The following is a 20009-nucleotide window of genomic DNA, read 5'->3' as shown; positions in this document are numbered from 1 at the left end:
ATGAGGTTTAAACTTCTCCACTGGACTTTTTAAAAGCAAAATGACTGTAAATAAAGACAACCAAGAGTCAGGCTACCCCCTACAGAAAAACCTGGCAAACGCAGGAAATATTTTTTGCGTACTTATTGAGATTGTGGGTGGATGCCTTTTACTTCTTGGTAAAATATCAAAAATAATACTTAGGTGCAAAATGATGTTGTAACCTCATATGACATCCACATTTTTGAGCAAGACTCTCAGGTCATCTGGGCATCAGCTTCCAAAATACACCTTTTTCTTCCTTCTCCATATAGAAAGGACATGCATGAAGTGAGCCTATGAGTGACTTACATTTTGGTTTTTTCATTGTTTGATTAATTGATCAAACTATATTAAGAAGGGAAACACTGTCATGTGAAATATTTCTTTTTGTCAGAAAACATTATTTTCTATCAAAAAAACAAACAATCAGCTCCCAAACAAATTTCTGTATTGTAGCTGACTTGATTTCAGTTGGATCTATATATTCCAGTCAAACACTTTCTAAACATCCTCGAAAAAAAAGGATTAAAGTTCTGTCCATTAATTATGGCCAGACAGAAGTAGCTCGTTGTGTCACATGACAGACACAAATTATTCTGCAGGATTTTTTTTTTACTTTTGGCAGCAGAAATACAGGAAACACTTTCAAAATCATGCTCAGTTCAGGCTAGACACAACCCCAATTTCTTTTGTTGCTGTTGATGACTAATAGACTGTTTCAAATATGAAAGAAACAATATACAAAAATCAGATGATAAGAAAATGAGAAAATATGAAAAGTGAAGTTTCAGGAAAAATACAGATAGTGCAGTAAAAGGGTTGAAATAAAATATGATTTTCCAATTATATGTGATTACCTGTGCCTATGTACATTAGATTGCAAATTCACTATTTTCTTACTGTTATAAATCAGACAGAATTTATTTATTAGGAATTTTAATTATGCATTTACACACCTTTAGTCACACATGGATTGTATGTTTCTATTGTATGGCTCTTTGTGATAGATTTTCCATATGAAATAGTCTATTAGTCATGAACCAAATAGAAAATAAAAAATCAATGCCTTCCAATGTATTCATTTTGCCTTGTAATTGGTATTTACAAGCTAGTGATTATTCTCTTACAGTCCAAAAAAATATAATGACAAACATCAGATGTTTCATAATTTGTATGCACTGCTCCTTGCCACTGTATTCTTCTCTAGTGTAGAATTTAGCAGTCTGAGCTGGGTGGTTGATGGTTCAGATTGTTTTCCCTTACATGCTTTTCATGGCCTTTTGTTCTTCAGTCACAAAAACTTTTTAATGTTTTTCCCTGCTTAAGCAAATATTAACTTGTCAGTTGGTACCTGAATTTCACCAAGCGTTTGCTACTGCACTTAATTTCAAAGAAGAGCTTTGATGATTAAAACGTGTGTCTCCTGGAAAATGAATGTTACAAACACAGAGTAATGTATTCCAACAGTGAATAATAAGTAGCTAATAAAATACATTTAACAAGAAGAATGTCAAAAATGTGTTTTAGCTGTCATTAAAAGATCACATTGTCTTCCCTTCTGTTACATACAGTAGCCTGTAGCCAACAGCAAAACCTGGTAATAATGTCTTTAGACGTAAAGACATTCTACTATCAGTTTCATCTCTTTAAGAAAATATTGAAATCCTAATGAGTACTAAAGGTTTCTTTGAGTGGTACAGTAATAATCAAATGTATTTGTGACTGAAAGTTACTTATTCTGTATTTGCTCAGAGAAGGTAAAAGATTCTGATTCTTAAATGAACACTTATTTTATATCTACGTATTCCTATATTCCAGGCACCTAAAACAGTTAAAGGCTGTGAAAGCAAGAAACGGTCCCTAGAACCTCAGCCCTGAGCAGCTGGAACTACACAGCCTCTCCGTGTCTTCTTCTTCTTCAGGACGCCACCACTTCTGAAAGAAATTTTATGTGAACTTTCAGATCCCCCCTATTGGGATGCAGCTGCCCACCTATCTTTGCCCACATCACTATGACCTTTTGCACATGAAAAATTTCTGATTTTGGAGCCTAACAGAAAGCCTCAAGAGTGCATTTTGAACACAGTGAAAAGGCTCAGGTAATCCAGCATATAGCAGATGCTGGCATATATGGCAGATAAACAGCTGTTTAGTTACTCGCTCAAAAAGCAGTGATATGCTATAGAGAGTGCTTTTCAGCTTGTGAGAAACCTCACTGGACCCATCTCATGATTTTAGCACTGAATATTCATCTCTATCAATAGAGATGGCAGAAGAATAACAAAGAGGTGATTGGGTACAATCAACACGGTTTCACCAAGGGCAAATCATGCCTGACAAACCTGGTGGCCTTCTATGAGAAGGTCACAACATCAATAGACAAGGGGAGAGCAACGGACATTATTTACCTGGACCTGAGCAAAGCCTTTGACTCTGTCCCGCATGACATCCTGGTCTCCAAGCTGATAAAATATGGGTTTGATGGATGGACAATTCAGTGGATAAAGAACTGGCTTGATGGCCGCACCCAAAGAGTGGCTGTCAACGGGTCCATGTCCAAGTGGAGGCCAGTGATAAGTGGAGTCCCTCAAGGATCAGTACTGGGACCGGTCTTATTTAACATCTTCATCAGTGACATGGATGGTGGCATTGAGTGCACCCTCAGCAAGTTTGCTGATGACACCAAGCTGTGTGGGGCAGCTGACATGCTGGAGGGGAAGAGACGCCATCCAGAGGGACCCTGACAGGCTGGAGAGGTGGGCCCATGCCAACCTCATGAAGTTCAACAAGACCAAGTGCAAGGTCCTCCCTCTGGGTCAAGGCAATTCCAAGCACCGATATAGGCTGGGCAGTGACTGGCTTGAGAGCAGCCCTGAAGAAAAGGACTTGGGGGTGCTGGTGGACAAGAGGCTCAACATGAGCCGTCAGTGTGCACTAGCAGCCCAGAAAGCCAATTGTATCCTGGGCTGCATCAAGAGAAGTGTGGTCAGAATGTCGAGGGAGGTGATTCTCCCCCTCTACTCCACTCTCGTGAGACCCCACCTGGAGCACTGCGTCCATTTCTGGAGCCTCTACTACAAGAAGGGTATAGATGTGCTGGCGCATGTCCAGAGAAGGGCCACGAGGATGATCAGAGGGCTGAAGCACCTCTCCTATGAGGACAGACTGAGAGAGTTGGGGTTGTTCAGTCCGGAGAAAAGAAGGCTCCTAGGAGACCTTATAGTGGCCTACCAGTATTCTTGTAGGGGGCCTACAAGAACGCTGGTGAGGGACTTTTCAGGATGTCAGGTAATGGTAGGACTAGAGGGAATGGATTAAAACTAGAGATGGGTCGATTCAGACTGGACGTTAGGAAGAAGTTCTTCACCATAAGGTTGGTGAGACACTGGAACAGGTTGCCCAGAGAGGTGGTGGAAGCCCCATCCCTGGAAGTTTTTAATGCCAGGCTGGATGGGGCTCTGAGCAACCTGATCTAGTGGGAGGCGTCCCTGCCCATGGCAGGAACTAGATGATCTTTAAGGTCCCTTCCAACCCTAACAATTCTATGATTCTAATATTTCTTAAAACGTATCTGTCTAACTACTAATAATGCAACTCCTTTTTATCAAGAAAACAACAGTTAACTGACTGTTATTGATGTGTGGTTTATACAATAACACAGTAGTTAGAGCATTTCCTGAGATACAGGGGAACCTGGGCTAAGTTCCCTGTTCCCTTCTTCGCCTGATGGGAGGTCAACCTCTGTCTCCAAAAGATATCGTAATCTCTGGAATATCAGCTATTCTGGGTGAGGTACCAACAGAAGTTGATCCATTTTGCATGGTGAACAACAAGATTTATTTGGCCAAAGAGGCACACAGAAAGAGAACTTTAAAGATGTCCCCAAGTTCCATCCATTTTACAGACATGAGAGGTATTCATGCAGAGAACCCCATCACCTTTTCTGATGGTTTACTGGGGTCTCCCTGTGGGTTACTGTTAGGTCTCGTTCCCTGCCCTTTTCTAGTCTTCCTCCTAGAAAATACAGTTTGGAAAACTTTTTTTTGAAAGACTCAGCAGCAACTGCTGCTCTCCCCTGCTCCCACTCTCCCTGTCCGGGGAAAGGATGGCTCATGGACCTTGGCAGCAGGTCTACACCTTGTCCCAGACACACTCCTCTCACTCCCTGGACTAAGGTCCGCTGCATCCATTCTGGGTTGGGACTGTCCTGCCCTGGGACCAGCTCTGCCTGTAAAGGTCCTACACATCCTGGTACAATGCCATAGCTCAGGACTTCTTTGCCACTTGATACGTTAAAGGAAACATAATACTAGAAACATTACTAAAACTAGCAATTACTTCTGTCAACTTGCCTTGTATTTTACAGCTATGAGCTTCAATGAAATCTTATTAATAATTAATACCACAGACAAAATAACAGAAATAATATTAATACATATTTATACTCCACAGCTTTGAATAATTTCAGATACACTTATTATCATAACAAAGCTATGGAATTCTTTAAAACTCTAGTAAAAATGAAAGAAAAAGAGTACTGTATAAGAACTTCAGATTGAGGTCATGTTTTTCAACTCAACCGAAACAGTTCGCAGATGTCACCGTTAACCAGAACGCATTTCAGTGGCTCCACCAAAATGAACTGCTCAGGTTGGACAAAGCATCTGTTTAAGAAGCACTGCAATTTAGCAATACCACTTAGAATAAGGATCCAAAAGTGTTATCTCCATCTCCAGCTGCAGGGTAGAAGACTGATGCAAAAGAGTTTGCAAACTAAAGTTGAGTGAATGGCAACCATACTGCTTTCTCCAGACAGCAGTGAAGACCCACTTGAGCAAGCTTTGGCCTAGGATCAAACCCTAGTAGAAATCTAGAGGCAGGAGTTTTGTAGGTGGATAGAATTTAAAACCTGTAGAAGATGCAGTGAAAATACAGAGGTAATGGGATCCACAGTGACCTCCATGCTGCCAGGGATAGACAGGACAAACATTGGTTTGTTTAATTTAACAGCGGTGTCTCTAGGGTATACCTTTAAATAGGGGTCTGAGCATAACTCTGATGTCTATGTGAGAAGTTGAATCAGATCTCTACTACAATCAGACTTCACCTTCAGACTTTCTTTCCCTCAAAGATAACACCATCTCCCTTCACATTTGCTGAAGTTATTGGCTTAAATTGGGACCTAGAAAAAGATGCAGAACCAAGGCCTGTAAGCCTTACCTCTATGAAGCTTATATATGTAAAAAATCATGTAGGAATTCTACTTTTATACGAGAGGAAACCTTGAAAAGTGTCTCAGAGAGGAAGACTACCACAGCCTATTCCCTCCTGATGTAGTCTCAAACACCAGGCAAACCCCACCATTATTAAGGCTCCTGAAGTCTGACAACATGTCAATTTATTTTGAGGCACCTTGTCCACAATTTCTTTCACTCAATTCTGACACACATGGAGATTCCAAAGGACCAAGAAATGATTCCTGACCAATTCTGATACAATTTTCAAACCTCAGGAAAGTATTTCTCCTTCTGAACCTCCAAGTCTTCTGTGGAGCTTCCTCAGCAGAAGAGCTCACCATCCTTTCTCACTTGCCAATTCTGATAAGACCATAACCCAGGGAAGAAAATAAGGAAGTGTTCTGAAATTCATTAGTAATTATCATACAAAAATAGAAATTGCCAAGACTAATAAGTTCTAACAATTGTTCATTGATCTGTCAGTGTCTAAGCATGTATGAAAACTTTGATGTTTGTAACTTGAAAGTTTTCAGAGCAGTATCTCTTAAGAAATATTAATCGGGTGTATGTATAATTTAAGTCAGAGCTTCAAAGCTCCTGTATCTGCAGAAATCACTTCAGAACAGGAGTATTTGTGAGACATTTGAATTATTCCTACAGTGCAAATGGACAAAATGAAAACAAGAGGAAAAGGTGAAGTAGAGGAAGAAGGGAACAGGATGGATAATAGAAGAGATTAATTAGAATATAATGATGAAAAGCAGATTGTTATTTGTGATTATTATATAGCATGTTTTTATATATATGATGTATTATATCAATATATTAATCAATACATTAATATACTGCTGTGATAATCTCCACCCCTGAATATAATGACTTATGTAAGAATGTTTTATTGTGACCTTGTTGCCATTACCATATTCCCCAAATCACCACTCTATATATGTTTCAGGTAAGTTGGCATGATCCTGGTCTTCAAGTCTGAGCAAGGGTTGTGCTTATTCTCTTAATTTGTTGGGCCTCTAAATAGCAGCACTAGAAACCACAGCAGTACAGGTAACTCCTGGTTGAATAATTAGAGTAGAACGTGGTTAATAAGATTCTATGCAGTACAGAGCTGTAAACATCCTGTGCCTTGGTAGAGAATCTGATCTGTTGCTCAAAGGTGGCTGACAAAGTAAAAAGAAGAGTTGCAAGTTAACAGCAGTTCAAATGAAAAGGTCAAAATAGGGGGATTTTCTGCTCTCTGCCTAGAATTACTTCAAAGAACAGAAGCTACAGCTGAGCAAACAGTAGAAAATACAACAGTCTATTTGAACTTGGTTCAAGCTATCTCACACTGAACATTTTGCATAAGACAAAATATCTCCTGTCAAAAAGATCATGAAAAGAATAAAAATTAGAGTGGTAATTTTGTAGGGAAAATGAAGGGAAATGGTGTAAAGGAAATCCATTTTCACTCCTATGACCACTGGAACATAGATGTCTGGTAACCAGTAATTACCTGGAAAAAAATGATGGGTTGAGTATGTACTCTGAATATGCAACGCAGTGGGTTAGCCGAGGAAAGAATACTAATTTTTTTTTTTCCCAAAGCTGAGGTAGACTACATAGTCCAACGACTTAAACTATATTTTCTTTGTATTGCATTTACGGAAATTTTTTCACAGAGAAATGTATGAGCTTTAATAACAAATATTGTTGCAACTACTGTTGCAACAGCTTACACAAGTTAGGAAAAAGTCCTGTTGTTTTTTTCTGAGCACAGCATCCTTACTTTTTTTTCTTCTCTAGTTTTCATCGTATGATAATATTTTGAACTGCTACCAACTCATTTGGTCCAGAAAGAAGAGATTTAAAGAATCTTTCTTCATCTTCTGCTGCACTGCCGCACGCAGGACACAAGCATCCTCAAACCCAGCTCCGTAGGAGTTGTACAACCATGGGGGGAAAGAAAAGAGATCTGTACCTAACAGCTTTATGAGATGATGGGATACATGGAGATAGTGAAATGCTCCCCCGTTCCTTATCACACCATTTATATGGAGAGAAGCGATGCAGAAGAAGTAGTAGCAACCAGTAGAGTTGATTGGAAAGACTTCTTCCAAACTGCAGAGATTTTTATGATTTCAATAGTTTTCTGTTTCACATCACAATTATGGTGTCCATAGCTGCCACAAAACAGTGAGATTTATGGACCTCAGAACACCTGAAACAGCATGTTCACTTAAGGTGGGAAAAAGTCTAAACTGAGACACTGAGTTATATCACCCAGAACAGGAATATAAATCCTACTTTCACGCATCACAGTTGAGTCTGTTACCCTCAGCCCATGCAATAAGGGTTTGCCTAGCACGGAAGTCTCAGTCACAGAATAGAAATCTCTCTTACCAAAAGTGTCAGTAAAAGCAGTCCGTGCTCCTGGAAGCTTAGGTTTCTATGGGCAGTATATTTAATTCTCAGCCAGCTCTAGTGCACCGATAGTCATTCTGTGCTGGTATAATAACTTGCTGGGGATTATTAGAGCACTGAGCCAGTGCTTTATACAGTTGTGTTTGAAAGGAAAAAAAATATGGTTTTGCCAGTATAGTTTATTTTATTGGAAGAAATGATATAAATTACAGCACAACACTTCCCTTTCCTGGCACAGGCTGTCTCTACAGAAAAAGCATTTGCCACTAGAACTGCACCAGCTTAACTACATCAACAAACCTGTTGTAATACATAAAATGCCTGAGACTGGCATAATCACTCTAAGAGCTGCTTCTGGAGCAAAAGTGGCCTTCGAGTCCTTAACCTGAAATACAGTCCTAACTTAATTGCAATTCAGTCTCTATAAAGCGTTATAATGCACGGCACCGTCACAATAGGCAAAATATGCTGAAAAGAAAGCAGTCATTGTTACCAAAAAACCCTAGAATATGAAGTCAAGAACAAGTGAATAAAATGAACAATCCAGAAGAAATGCTTCTTTCTTGTTAAAGTTACTGTCAATGCCTGCTATTGCATTGCTGGCTTTTGCACATGATTTGGCCTCTGGGCTCTTTCAGTTGGAAAGTGGATGGAAAAGAAAGAAAAAAGAAATCCTAGAAAAGACAACAGAGAATGCAACTTAGAAGACAATATCACTGGAATATTTTCCTCTCCACCCCCCCCCTTCACCACCACCTTTAAATTTCGCTATTTAGTCTGCCTTCAGATTATAAGGAATTAAATTTTTCCCTTGGTTTTATTTGTTTCCATTCAGAAACAAATACTTCAGGGTCTAATGGAGATGAATAATGGAAACGTAGAGTCTTAGGTATATCCATAACCAAATGAGTTGACTTCACTTCATTGGAAAATGTGATATGAGTGTCACGCAGATCATTAGAAGTCTCTGGTATATGACCAGTCATATTTTTCAGGTTTTCATGGAAATGTTTTCAAATGTTAAATAAAAACAGAGAGTTATTCATTGCTTCCTATTGATCCTTCTGTATTTATACCTTCTATATAAAAAGCTCTCAGTCGGGAAGTGAGTGAAAACAAAACTAGGAGGAATGAGATGACTAATCACATACCATAAGTAACAGTCAAAACGAACTGTGCCGCTCCTGTGAAAGCAGCCTGTGCCAACAGTGGGTGGTTAAGAATTATGGTCCATGAGAAGACGCTGTGTTCTCAAGACCCTGCTGAGGGTCAGTGTGCTCCCAAATTCCAAGATAAAGCAACTGGGTTCAGTACAGAATGCTTCTTGCCTGATTGTTTGTAAAAACTTAGGGCCAGATCTCATTCTGCTTCAATCAAGGCTTGATTACTGAAACCTGTTTCCATAAGGCCCTGCAGAAGGACCAGAACTGCTTAAGCCTTCAAAACATCCCTCATTGCCCGTCTATGTCCAGAAATGCCTATGTTGGAATTTGCGATTCAAATTCTATTTAAATTTTGTTCAGTATTTAAATGCTTTTTGAAAAACCCCAAGGCACTAACTATGGCCCCTCCTCAGCCTCTGGGGAATATAACTTTTACTGGCTTCCCACTGTCAGAAGATGTGTGAGACTATCTTGGATGTGATAAATACAGGGGCATAACAGCAGCAGTCCTTTTTCCTGAACTGAGTTGATACACTAGTCCTATGCTTCCTAGAAATACTTTTAAAGGAGGAAATAATTTTCTCTGGTGAGATAAACGATCACTTGTACAGGTTTGTACCATAAAGTGTCAGAAAGTGTCCTTCAAGTCCAATGTGAGCCATTCAAAGAAAGGAAACCATAAATGCAATAAATGTGTAATAATTACGTGTGAATAAATAAATCAGACAGCTCTAAAATAAATCTTCTCTTTTAAAAATGTACTTACATTTTTTTTAATTACATAAATTCTAGTCAAGGATCAAATTAAAGAATTGTTAATGGAAGTGCTGCCTTAAATCAGAACCATAAAAGTCAATGTCAGTAGAAATAACTGAGAAGAGACACATGACACTGCACTAAAGTACAACTCCAGATCAGAGTTATCAGAGTGCGCCATTTCCTTCTGTAAAAAAGTCATGATTCACAACTACATAAACATGCATTTCAGAGGAAAGGAAGAAGGCTCTCTTCTCAGTTTGTCAGACACTGTTCAGCTGTAAATCAAAATGAGTCTGCTGAAGCAACAAGAACACAGATTTACCTTGGTTGAGAACAAGGTCAACAATATTTTTTTTTTAATCTAAAGAAAAATAGGACTAAATAATAAAAATAGCACTAAACAAAGGTTGAGATTTTCAATGTTTTAAATGAAACCAGTAGATTCTTATGGAAGAAATGAACAATTTCTATTTAAAAATTTTCTTTCTTTCTACTTTGAGAGAGGGTCAGACCTTGTCTACAAGAAGGCTGAGAATGTTTCTCTTCACAATTCAGAGTCTCAACGCCTTGAACTGCTGTGCTTCAAAGGCCTTACAGAGGCGATGGCCACCAGCTTACACTGATATTCTGCTGCACTAAAGAAATACTGAATGTTTTACAGCAGGGATCGTCCTTGCTTCCCTTACCTCATGTAACTACATCTGGAATTCTCTCTACAGAAAGTAAAACAAATCCCAAAATAACAACTAAGGCCCAAAGCCACAGGAGGAGAAACCTGCCATCTCTTGCTTTTCTGACAGAAATTCTCCAGTTTACACAAAAAATTTAAAATACATTTTCTAATAAATTATTTTCCAGGGTGTTTCAGGTTTGCTTTTATTTTCATCTACAGAGAATCACAGGTTTGAATGGATATTTGGAGGTTTTCACAGCTGCTCTTCACAGCTGCTCAAAGGACCAACTTAGATTAGTCTTACATCCTGTAGTAGTCACTCATCAACAACAAGAGGAAAAAAGACAAACCTGAAATAAGTTTGAAATTTGATGTGCTGCAATAAAAAACCCTAAAACAAGCAGAAGAACTGATGAGGAAAGTTACAGAGTTAATCCCCAGACGTAGATAAAGAGATTATAAACAGCTATAAAATGCACATGTTAACAAGATGTGCACTATTCTGTAATGAGGACATCCTTCTGGAGCATAATAAAAGACGTGTCCAAAGATGTGATCCAGTATTTCGAGGACTCAGAAAAGTATTTGTGCAAAAAAAATAATATACAACGGAGTCATGCAGCAGGTGGGAGAATTGGCACATTACAGTCATGTGATGAGCTGGCAACATGTTTTTCCACCTCTAAAGCTCAGTCTTGTCATCTTTTCATCTAATATAATAAGAGGGTTGGGTTGTTGTTTTATAAAGTGGAGAGCAGAGCACTTATTCCATTTTTCTAAATGCAATTTTTTTAACTGTCTGCTAAATTATTACATTTTGTCCATTTTAAACAATTTACAACAAACACAGTGCTCTATGAGGAATCAGGCACTTGAAACCTCCAGTGTCTGTTGAAACCAGCAATTGTAACTTATTTATCAGAACTACGGCTGTGCCAGAAGCCTGGAAAATTCTGCAAAAGCCACTAAATATTCAGAATTCTTTTTATTTTTAAAAAACACACTTTGTTCATGGTCAAAGTTAAACACAAACCTACAAAAGAAGGGAAGGCTGATATTCGAATAGTGCATATATGTCTGGTAAGTGTTTTCTGTAAAGGATACTAAGAGATGTGGAAAATGTTTAGAAAAGAACTATAGAGTTGATCTCAGGTCTGTAATAAAAATACCTTGCCCTGACAGATTTAGAGCATACAATTTGTTGAGTCTGTCAAAAGAAACAGGAGCTGGAACTTGATTATAGCACGGAACTGCCTTGACAGGAAGAAAATAAGTTCCAAATGCCTTTATAATCTGCAGAAAAAGTATACCAAGAAACAACATTTGAGGGCTGAAGCTAAACAAATTAACATTTAAAAATTCAGCATGTATTTTTTTTCATTTGGTTTCCAAATGAAAGGAATTGTGTTGTGTCTGTCTTGTCTGTCTGTCTCTACCTGCTTGTGCTTGAGCCTCTTGATAAATTGCCACCATGTTTGCCACAGAAGTAGATTTATTATCTCAGAAGTACTGTCTCAGAAATGACTAAGTCTCTGCAAGCTGCCAGAAAATAAGCAACTAGAGGAGAAAGACTGTGTAGATTCTCTGTCCTGCGGGAAACACGTGCACTCAGCTCCCATTAGACACAAAAGAAACCCTACTGGGAGAGCTGTTAGCCACACTCTAACTGTAAGGAAAAGCTTCCATTACACCTAACATGCTGCTAGATACTGAAGAATCTGAATTCAGGACATAAATCCATAGGAACACAAGAAGGTTCTACTATTTGCAGAACCAACAACTGAAAACAAGGATGATTGAACTCTGGAGCAAAATAAGATGGGAAGAAATGTGCTACCTGAATTTATCACTATTTCCAATAAGGTCACATCAGGTTGGTTTTTTATGCATACATGGTAAACTTTTTTTCTCCTGGACAGCCTCACATCTACACAGAAGAGAATATCAAAGGGTAGAAGAATGCAACAAAGAAGCATCACAATTGCAGAGTCATTGAAAAAGGTATGGGTTGTGCTTCTCAGAAAGGGGACGGAAAAAAATTGGGACAATGGGCAATGGCTATTTCCCATCTCAGTGCAAAAGGACACAGCTTGAAAGCCACAACTGCTCTGTCAGGCACACTCCAACACTATGGTTAAGCTACGGCTCATGTACTACCTTCACTATTTTTCCTAAATTCAGTGTACACATACTGAGTGTGATCCACCTGGAAACAAGCAGCCTCTGAACAGCAAATGTGCAGTGAAGGCAGCTCACTGAGCTCTTATGCTCATGATTTAAGTACAAATAGAGTCATAAAGGAACAAACAGCTACTTCATATAACCAATAGGTCAATAACAATAACTGGCAGGGGCGTTGGACTAGATGATGTCCAGAGGTCCCTTCCAACCCCTATGATTCTGTGATTCTGTAACAAGGGCACTCACCTGGAAGGTGAAGGACATGCTTCCAAATCTCTGTTGCTCCTGATTTAGAGCAAGGACCTACACCTGTCTTATTGCATCCCAACCATCTGTCCCAGCCATAAGTTTTAAAGGCAGATTCACCCTTTTTCTCTCCTCTCTCAGGCCAAAACTGTATTTAACTATTTCATGCAACTGCACTAGCGTGATCCAAGAAAATGGCAAAGGAGATCTTGTCCTTGGGAGTGAGAGACTTGGTCTCAGTTCCAAACTGAGTAGCTCCAGCTACTGACTTAAATAGGCTGCTAACTGTAATGTCTCATCTCTGTCACTTATGCAAGGTCCAATCCATCTCTGAGGATGCCTACCAAATAAGGCCTTGCAGATGGTAAGATAAGGAATGTCCAGTTTCAGGGTCTTACCAGGATTTGCAGGTATGGATTTGACTGTGTGACTATGTACAAACCACTGTCAGAGATGGCACTTCATATTCCATGCTAACTGACAGTGAGGCAAGTTCTTTTTCAGTAATACAGTGGTGCCTAAATCTTGTACATGGGCCAAGAAGCCTATAGAGGCAGTCCAAGTTATGAATTACGCAGTTTCTCACTTTACATATCTCAGGTCATTCTTCAGTTTTGCACTGCATCACCTGGAATTTTATGTCAAAATAGTTTTCCCCCCGAATACCTTCACTGTTTCTGAGACATGGCTTTCCAAGAAGCAGTCTCCTGAGCTGTGCAGATGCTCTGCATTCACAGTTGTGAGATTTTTGTCTCAGTATTCGGCTACACTGAAATATATCCCACATGAACAGGCCAAATTTACTAGATAATCCAAATTGCCCTGGGGAGGCATTTAATCCTCAGCATTGTCTGTCTGTAAAGTGTCTCATCCGTGCGTTTTATCAATTCTGCTCATAAATATGTTTTAAGATCATGGAAGATAATGCTGAATTCAGCCTCATCTGAATACCACCAGTACCCCTTGAAAACCCTTTGGTCCATGGCTCCCTTTGACAATTGGCTTTTGGGATTTGCTAGTTAGTGAATTCTTAATTTATTTAATATGTGCTTGAGTGACAATGCAAAACAACAATTTTTAATCAGAATATCATGCAATGTTAAATTAACGATATTAGAAAATTCTATTAGAATTGAGCAATTACTTACCTCTATCAACCAAACTTACAGTTTTCTCAGACTGAACTCAGTATCGTCATATTCCTAGACTTCATAGAGGTCCCTTACTCATTGTTATTAGGATGAACTATTAAAAACTATTTCTTGGTGAATTGATACAAAATATCTTAAGTAGCCAATAGTCTTCATTTCAAACACTCACTTACATCAAGGGCAAAGAGGTTTCATACCTACTAAGCTGTGAGACTGATATTTTCTTTATAGCCCACTTTGTTTATCTTTCAACAAATTTCACTTACAGTTTAACAGGTCACTCACTGAGAAATACTTAGGGAATATTACTGTTGGAGAACTGTACAATACTGGAGTAAAAAAACTGTGCTGCTATGAAAAAATGGACATTTTAAAGCCTAAAGATTTGAAGTGGAGACTGTTTAGCATTAATGTCTGGAGGTTTTCCTTTGCCAATATAATATTTTAACAAGCTTCTCTTACAAACCAGTAGGCCACCAAATACTAGTTCTAAGTTTTCTACCCACCCTGAAATGTGTAAAGTGAAGACAACAAACAGAAAGTTCATTTGATGTACCATGAGGGCTTGAAAGAGAGAATAGCAGAAAAAGCACAGAAGAAATGGGAAAGTGAATTCTTGCATTTTGCTGGTCCAGGGCACTGGTACTTCCCTCAAGGAAAAGTGATTCCATCCAATGGGAGAGTTGCCTCAACACAAGATATAGGGTGCAGAGTTAGCCAGTTAGGCTCTCAGGGGCATTATTCTAACAAAACATGATGAAGATTGCCATTAAAATTGAAAAAGAACTACTGTCGTGGTTTTGGCCAAATTGACCAATGGCCAGCAACAGATGCTCCCCCCCAGCCTCTTGTGCACGGAGAGGAGGAGGAGACATAAAGAGAGATTTACAAGTTTAGAAGAAACTAAACTACTTTAATGAAATATTAGTAATAAAATAAAAAGGAAAATAATTAAATAGATACAGTATATACAAAACCGTATTAAGCTCCCAGGATGACATCACCGGCAGGCACTGGGGAAGTCCCAGACTGGACTCAGTGATGGGTGGGAACTGGGTTCCAGAGTTGGAGTCAGGAACACACGGATAGGGATCAAAGGCAGATGAACAGATAGGGTCCTCCTCGGACGTCAGCCATTGAAGGAAGAGAGTTGACCCTCTGATCTCTCAGCTTTTATATTGAGCATGGGGCACATGGGATGGAATACCCCTGTTGGTCAATTTTTGGTCACCTGTCCTGTCCGCTCCTGGCCGCAGGTGGGACCCCTCTACGCTTTTCTGCTTCTGACCCTCCAATGGGGCAAATAACAAAATTAGCTGACCTTGGTTGTTACAGAAATAAGTGTAAGCAAGAGCCTCTCTGCGTACCATTCCTTCACACAAACTGTCTTATCACTCAGAACGAACCGCTTTAGACACAACATGCTGTTAATTTCAGAGAGTTAGAAGAGGCCTAGCTAAGTAAAATTATTGAACAGAAAGTTGGTTCTGTTTTACCTCAAACCAGGACAACTACACAAAGAAGAAAACATGAAAATGAGAAGTCATAGTTAACTGCTTTTTTTTTTTTCCCCAGGGTGTTATTTATTCCCAGAAATTTGTCTAAATTAACCTGCTTGGTTCACCACAATGATTTTTTCAAAAGTATCAGCTGATATTAAAATATCAGCACTTTCTCTTCTCTGTTCCTAAAGATGTCCAACAAAAACTTCTGCTGGTATTTCCACAGTCACTAACAACAGCTGAAAAATTCTTGGTGAAGCTTTAAATTATTGACTGAAAAGAGATCAGAAACCATTGTGCAGCACTCAGAGGATGCTGATTGGAAAGATCTGATGAGCATTAGTAAGGGTTAGATCTGGTCCGACTTGCCCTTATAGTGTAATCAAAGTCCTATCTCAAAGTTTTGTCACAGCTCTTATATGAATAACAGCAACAATCTATTTCCATCCAGATTTGTAGTAAGATTGCAGCCAAAAGACCAGAGCATTTGAGGTTTTCCTCCTCCTCTGACTGGGAGGCAGCAGTTTGCTTCACAGACTACTGATTTCTCTGCAGCAGTAGTTCCATTAATACCTGTCTCTTTTTAAAAGGTTGCACCCACCCCAGTCAAGAGTAAAATCAAACACAAAAGGAAATAACACTGAAGACCCATCTATGTGAATAGTCCTCTCTATCTTTTTTACAATAACAATGAAGGAGAACAGCAGAAGCAATTGTTTCTTGCTATCAGTTTGACATAATACAAACCAAGTGGTTATGGAAGAAATATAGTATTATCTATCCAAGCATGCATTCAGCCTAGTATGTGCACTCATGTGCATTGGAAGAACCCAGTGCACAAATGCAAACACAACTGTTTGAGAACTGACAGTATCTCTCATGTACGCGGATGGGCAGTAACATGGAGAAAAGCGTGTTCAAAAAATTCATTCAACATTCTTCATTCCACTCTTGTCTTGAATACTTGGTTCACAGGTGTTTGTGACCCTCCCAAAGCAATGAACACAAATACTCACAGAAGAAGCTTGGCATGCAAAAATGCTCGAAGAGAGTCCTAGTACACAGCAATGTGCATCAGACCTTCCAGCTTTCTAAGGCATAAATGTAGGACACGATTACAGAAAGTGAAAAGGACAAAGAAAGTACTTAGGTGGGGAAATAAAGATTCTGTGAATTTTATTTTCCAAATATAAGTAAATTCACTAATATCACTTTCATAATTTTTTATTGTCTATGTAAATTATCTCCAGTGACATAAATGAAGTAACACTAAATTTATGTCAGAAGGGAGGTAGCTTTAGCCTTGAAATAGGGTAATGGAGAATTTCTTTTTATATGTTTTCATGGGAGCGTTTTCTGAGGAGGCATTCATGAATTGATATGGAAAGCTATTTGTGGACTTGGGAATCACTCAGTGAGGAAACAGAAACAGCTCCCTGCTATTTCCTATTCTTGGAGGATGGTAGTATTGCAAAATAATTATTGACAAAATCTGCTAAATGTCAGTATTCCAATGAATGCATCTTTCCCTCTTTCACACAGAAATTGTCAGACATCTCTGTGGCTGCTCCTGTCTCCAGGGTTCCTCAAAAGGCTGAGCCAAGGTAGGTAGGGAAAGGACAATCCAGGAGCCACACAAAGCTGCTCCCACGTGGTTCCCATAGAACTTTTACAGTGATGCAACTTGTACTGTCCATTCCAGACATGACAAAAAGCAAAGACCCTGGAGATTTTGGTCCTGCAAGTAGCCTGAAGGTTGTTGGAGACCAGACTGGTCATGAGGAACTGTCCCAGGAAGATCTCCTCTTCTTGTGGGATGATATAAATAGTAATAAAAAATGAAAATGCTGTAAACTACCCATAGAATTTTACACTATCTTTACAGGCAATGGCGGAAAGTCTAAAGCAATGAAGCATCATGGCTATTACAATTGATATTGTTCATTTAGGCAGGACTTCTGTCTCTGTGATTCTCACTGTGAGGCTGGATTTGTGACAGATTTCTTTTTTCTTTTTTAGTCTGATGATGCACATTATCACCAATGACCCAAAATGTTAATAGAGTTTTGTAAATTTCTCAAAATAACATTTTTGTCAGTACTTGTTCTTTTTAAAGTTTTCACAAAAGAGATGAGTTTTCACAAATCTTACTATTTTTCCCGTTCCCCTTATCTCTGTATGTGAAAGCATTCTCAGGCATTTTCCTTTTAGTAAATTTTCTATTAACCTACGAAGCCACATTAGAATGCTTTGTAGACAAGTCTTGCTTGGTTAGTTATATTGCAGCAAACTGTCTTTCCTGTGATTAAAAAATAAATATTAAGCGACCTTAGTCCCAAGATATGTAACTGTATTATTAATGGCTCGTGTTTGGTACCTGACCTTATAAAAAGACAGTTGATTTTGTTGTTCCAAATAAGTATAAATAATTCAAGGAAGTGTTTTTCTAAGCAGGTTATTACCTATAAAGATGTAGCTTTTAAGACAGCCTTCAGTATAAAATATATATAACTGCCACATATATTATTAACAGGTACCCAAAATTGTTAGCACGGTACCTTATTACCAGAAAAACAAATGAGAATTCTGATATGGAATTCTGTATCAGAAGAGATGTGTAAAAGTAGACTGGTTTTTTCTTAAATGTATCTGCTTTCTCTTCATGGGAATTTAAACAAACCTCAGTGTAAGGGCTTCATGATGTTTTCTCTCATCATTGTAAGTTTAGAGAGAGCAGGAGAAAATAAAAGCTTGTCTCACAGAAAGGGAAAAATCCTGTCTCACTGGAAGGGAAAATAAGCATATTTGCCATAGAGAGGACAATCTGCTATTTCATTCCTTTGATGCAGTTCATATTATGACGGTCACAATGTCAGGATTAATTAGACCAGAGGGTGGTGTAAATGCCAAAAGAAAAAGTTGCCGTACATCTGTTCTAATTTATCTCATGGATGTTCCTTCAGTGAGTAAGCGAAGAATGTGTCTTGAGCCATCTGTGACCCAGTTAGAGGGAGCAGGACGGCTTGTTGCCTTGCGGGTGCCAGGACAGGAGTTGTGACAAGAAGGTCAAAGTATGGTCTGAGGAGTGCTGGGGAATTTCCACTTGTTGTATGCAAACCCCTGACTGAAGAGAGGTAGAAGAGACTCTCGGGTGACCCAAGTGACCTTGAAAGGGGAACTAAAAGTCAGATCTTCTCAGGCAATCCTCTCTAGAATAATCTTCACCCTGTTAGCAAAGCAATAGACATATTGATAAGTGTCCATTTACTGGTGCAGAACTAGTGCCAGGAAGAAAACCATTTAGGATCCCTATGGGAGGAGAAAAAAGTGTCATCTTACACCAACTTTAAACATGACTTAATACGCCCAATAAGAAAGAACGAAAGATGGCAGTTGACTCATTTTAAAGATTCATTTACAGTTGTATATTGACCTGTACTTTCAATATAAATTTTAGAAAAATGAGATGGGGGTGTTTTACAACATGACATAATGAAAAACGAGCAAAAGTTGTGTGCGTTTGATCATCTCTCTATGAAGTCAAAAGAACCGAGCAGACAAGATGAGCTAGTAGAAATTCCACATGTGGTTTTCAAGTGTTGGGTCGTACAGAAATTGGGGAATCATGGTTAGGAAAAAAAGTAAAGTTGTAGTCAACTTGAATATATTTCTCACATGCAGCTGCCTTACAGGTGCCAAAATTCAGTTAAATTTGGCCAGCAATAATCTGTGTTTTTATCTGGTAATGATTAATAAAAAAACTGACAGTCAACACAAAAGAGGATTGGAAAGCAATGAGTTAAAAAAAAATAATAAAAGAATAAACTATTTGAGAGCTGAGAAAGTGTTATGTAAACAGCCAACTGGAGATGAGTTTGTAATAAGCAATAATGGCCATCAGAAAGTCAGTGCAATTTTCCGTTGAATAAGCTAAGGGATCACGTCCTGGGGTTTTAGCTTTCCTCCACGTGCTAGGAAAGAATTTAGAGAGGTGTAATTAACAATCATGCTTCTACAGGGATTAGCTGAAGATAAAAAAAACGGTACAAGGATGGAAAGAATTAGCTAACAGTACTGCAATGCCAGTTGGAGAAAGCAAGGTACTCAGCTTTGTCAAAACAAAAAAAAAAGACAGGAAAAAAAAAGAGAGGGAGAGTTTTTAATAAGGTATCCACATGAATGGGCATAATTATGAAGGAATAAGATTCAAAAAACTAAGGGATATGAATAAAGGTGAGGAAGAGCAGAAATTATATGAAGCAGCAGGAAATTTAAGGATGAGCACTGTGAGAAAGTGTCCCACAAGTGGAGCCTATGAAAGTGAAGAACAGCCTCTTCAGGAACTGCTGAACCATATGTCTGTAAAAGAAAGCATTAAAAAGACAGTCTGATGGAGCTAACAAGCTTTCATTACTGGTAGCTAAGCTAAATAATACATACCTAGAGGTCATTTCCACCACTAATTTTCTATAGCACTTCACTTAATTGAATTAATGAAAAGTTGGAACTTTCATTCAAAAGCACATTGACACAGATAGACTTAAAATTGTTCCAGGAAGGTTTTGTTTAACTATTCATTTGCTTTACTACTACTACTGAGCAAAAGGATTACCAAAAGATCCTACTCAAAGAAAGAATTGGGAATAATCTCTTGGATCTTT

This window comes from Larus michahellis, chromosome 1, assembly GCF_964199755.1.
Source record: "Larus michahellis chromosome 1, bLarMic1.1, whole genome shotgun sequence".
Classification (NCBI taxonomy): domain Eukaryota; kingdom Metazoa; phylum Chordata; class Aves; order Charadriiformes; family Laridae; genus Larus; species Larus michahellis.
Note: the sequence above shows the minus strand (reverse complement) of the source record.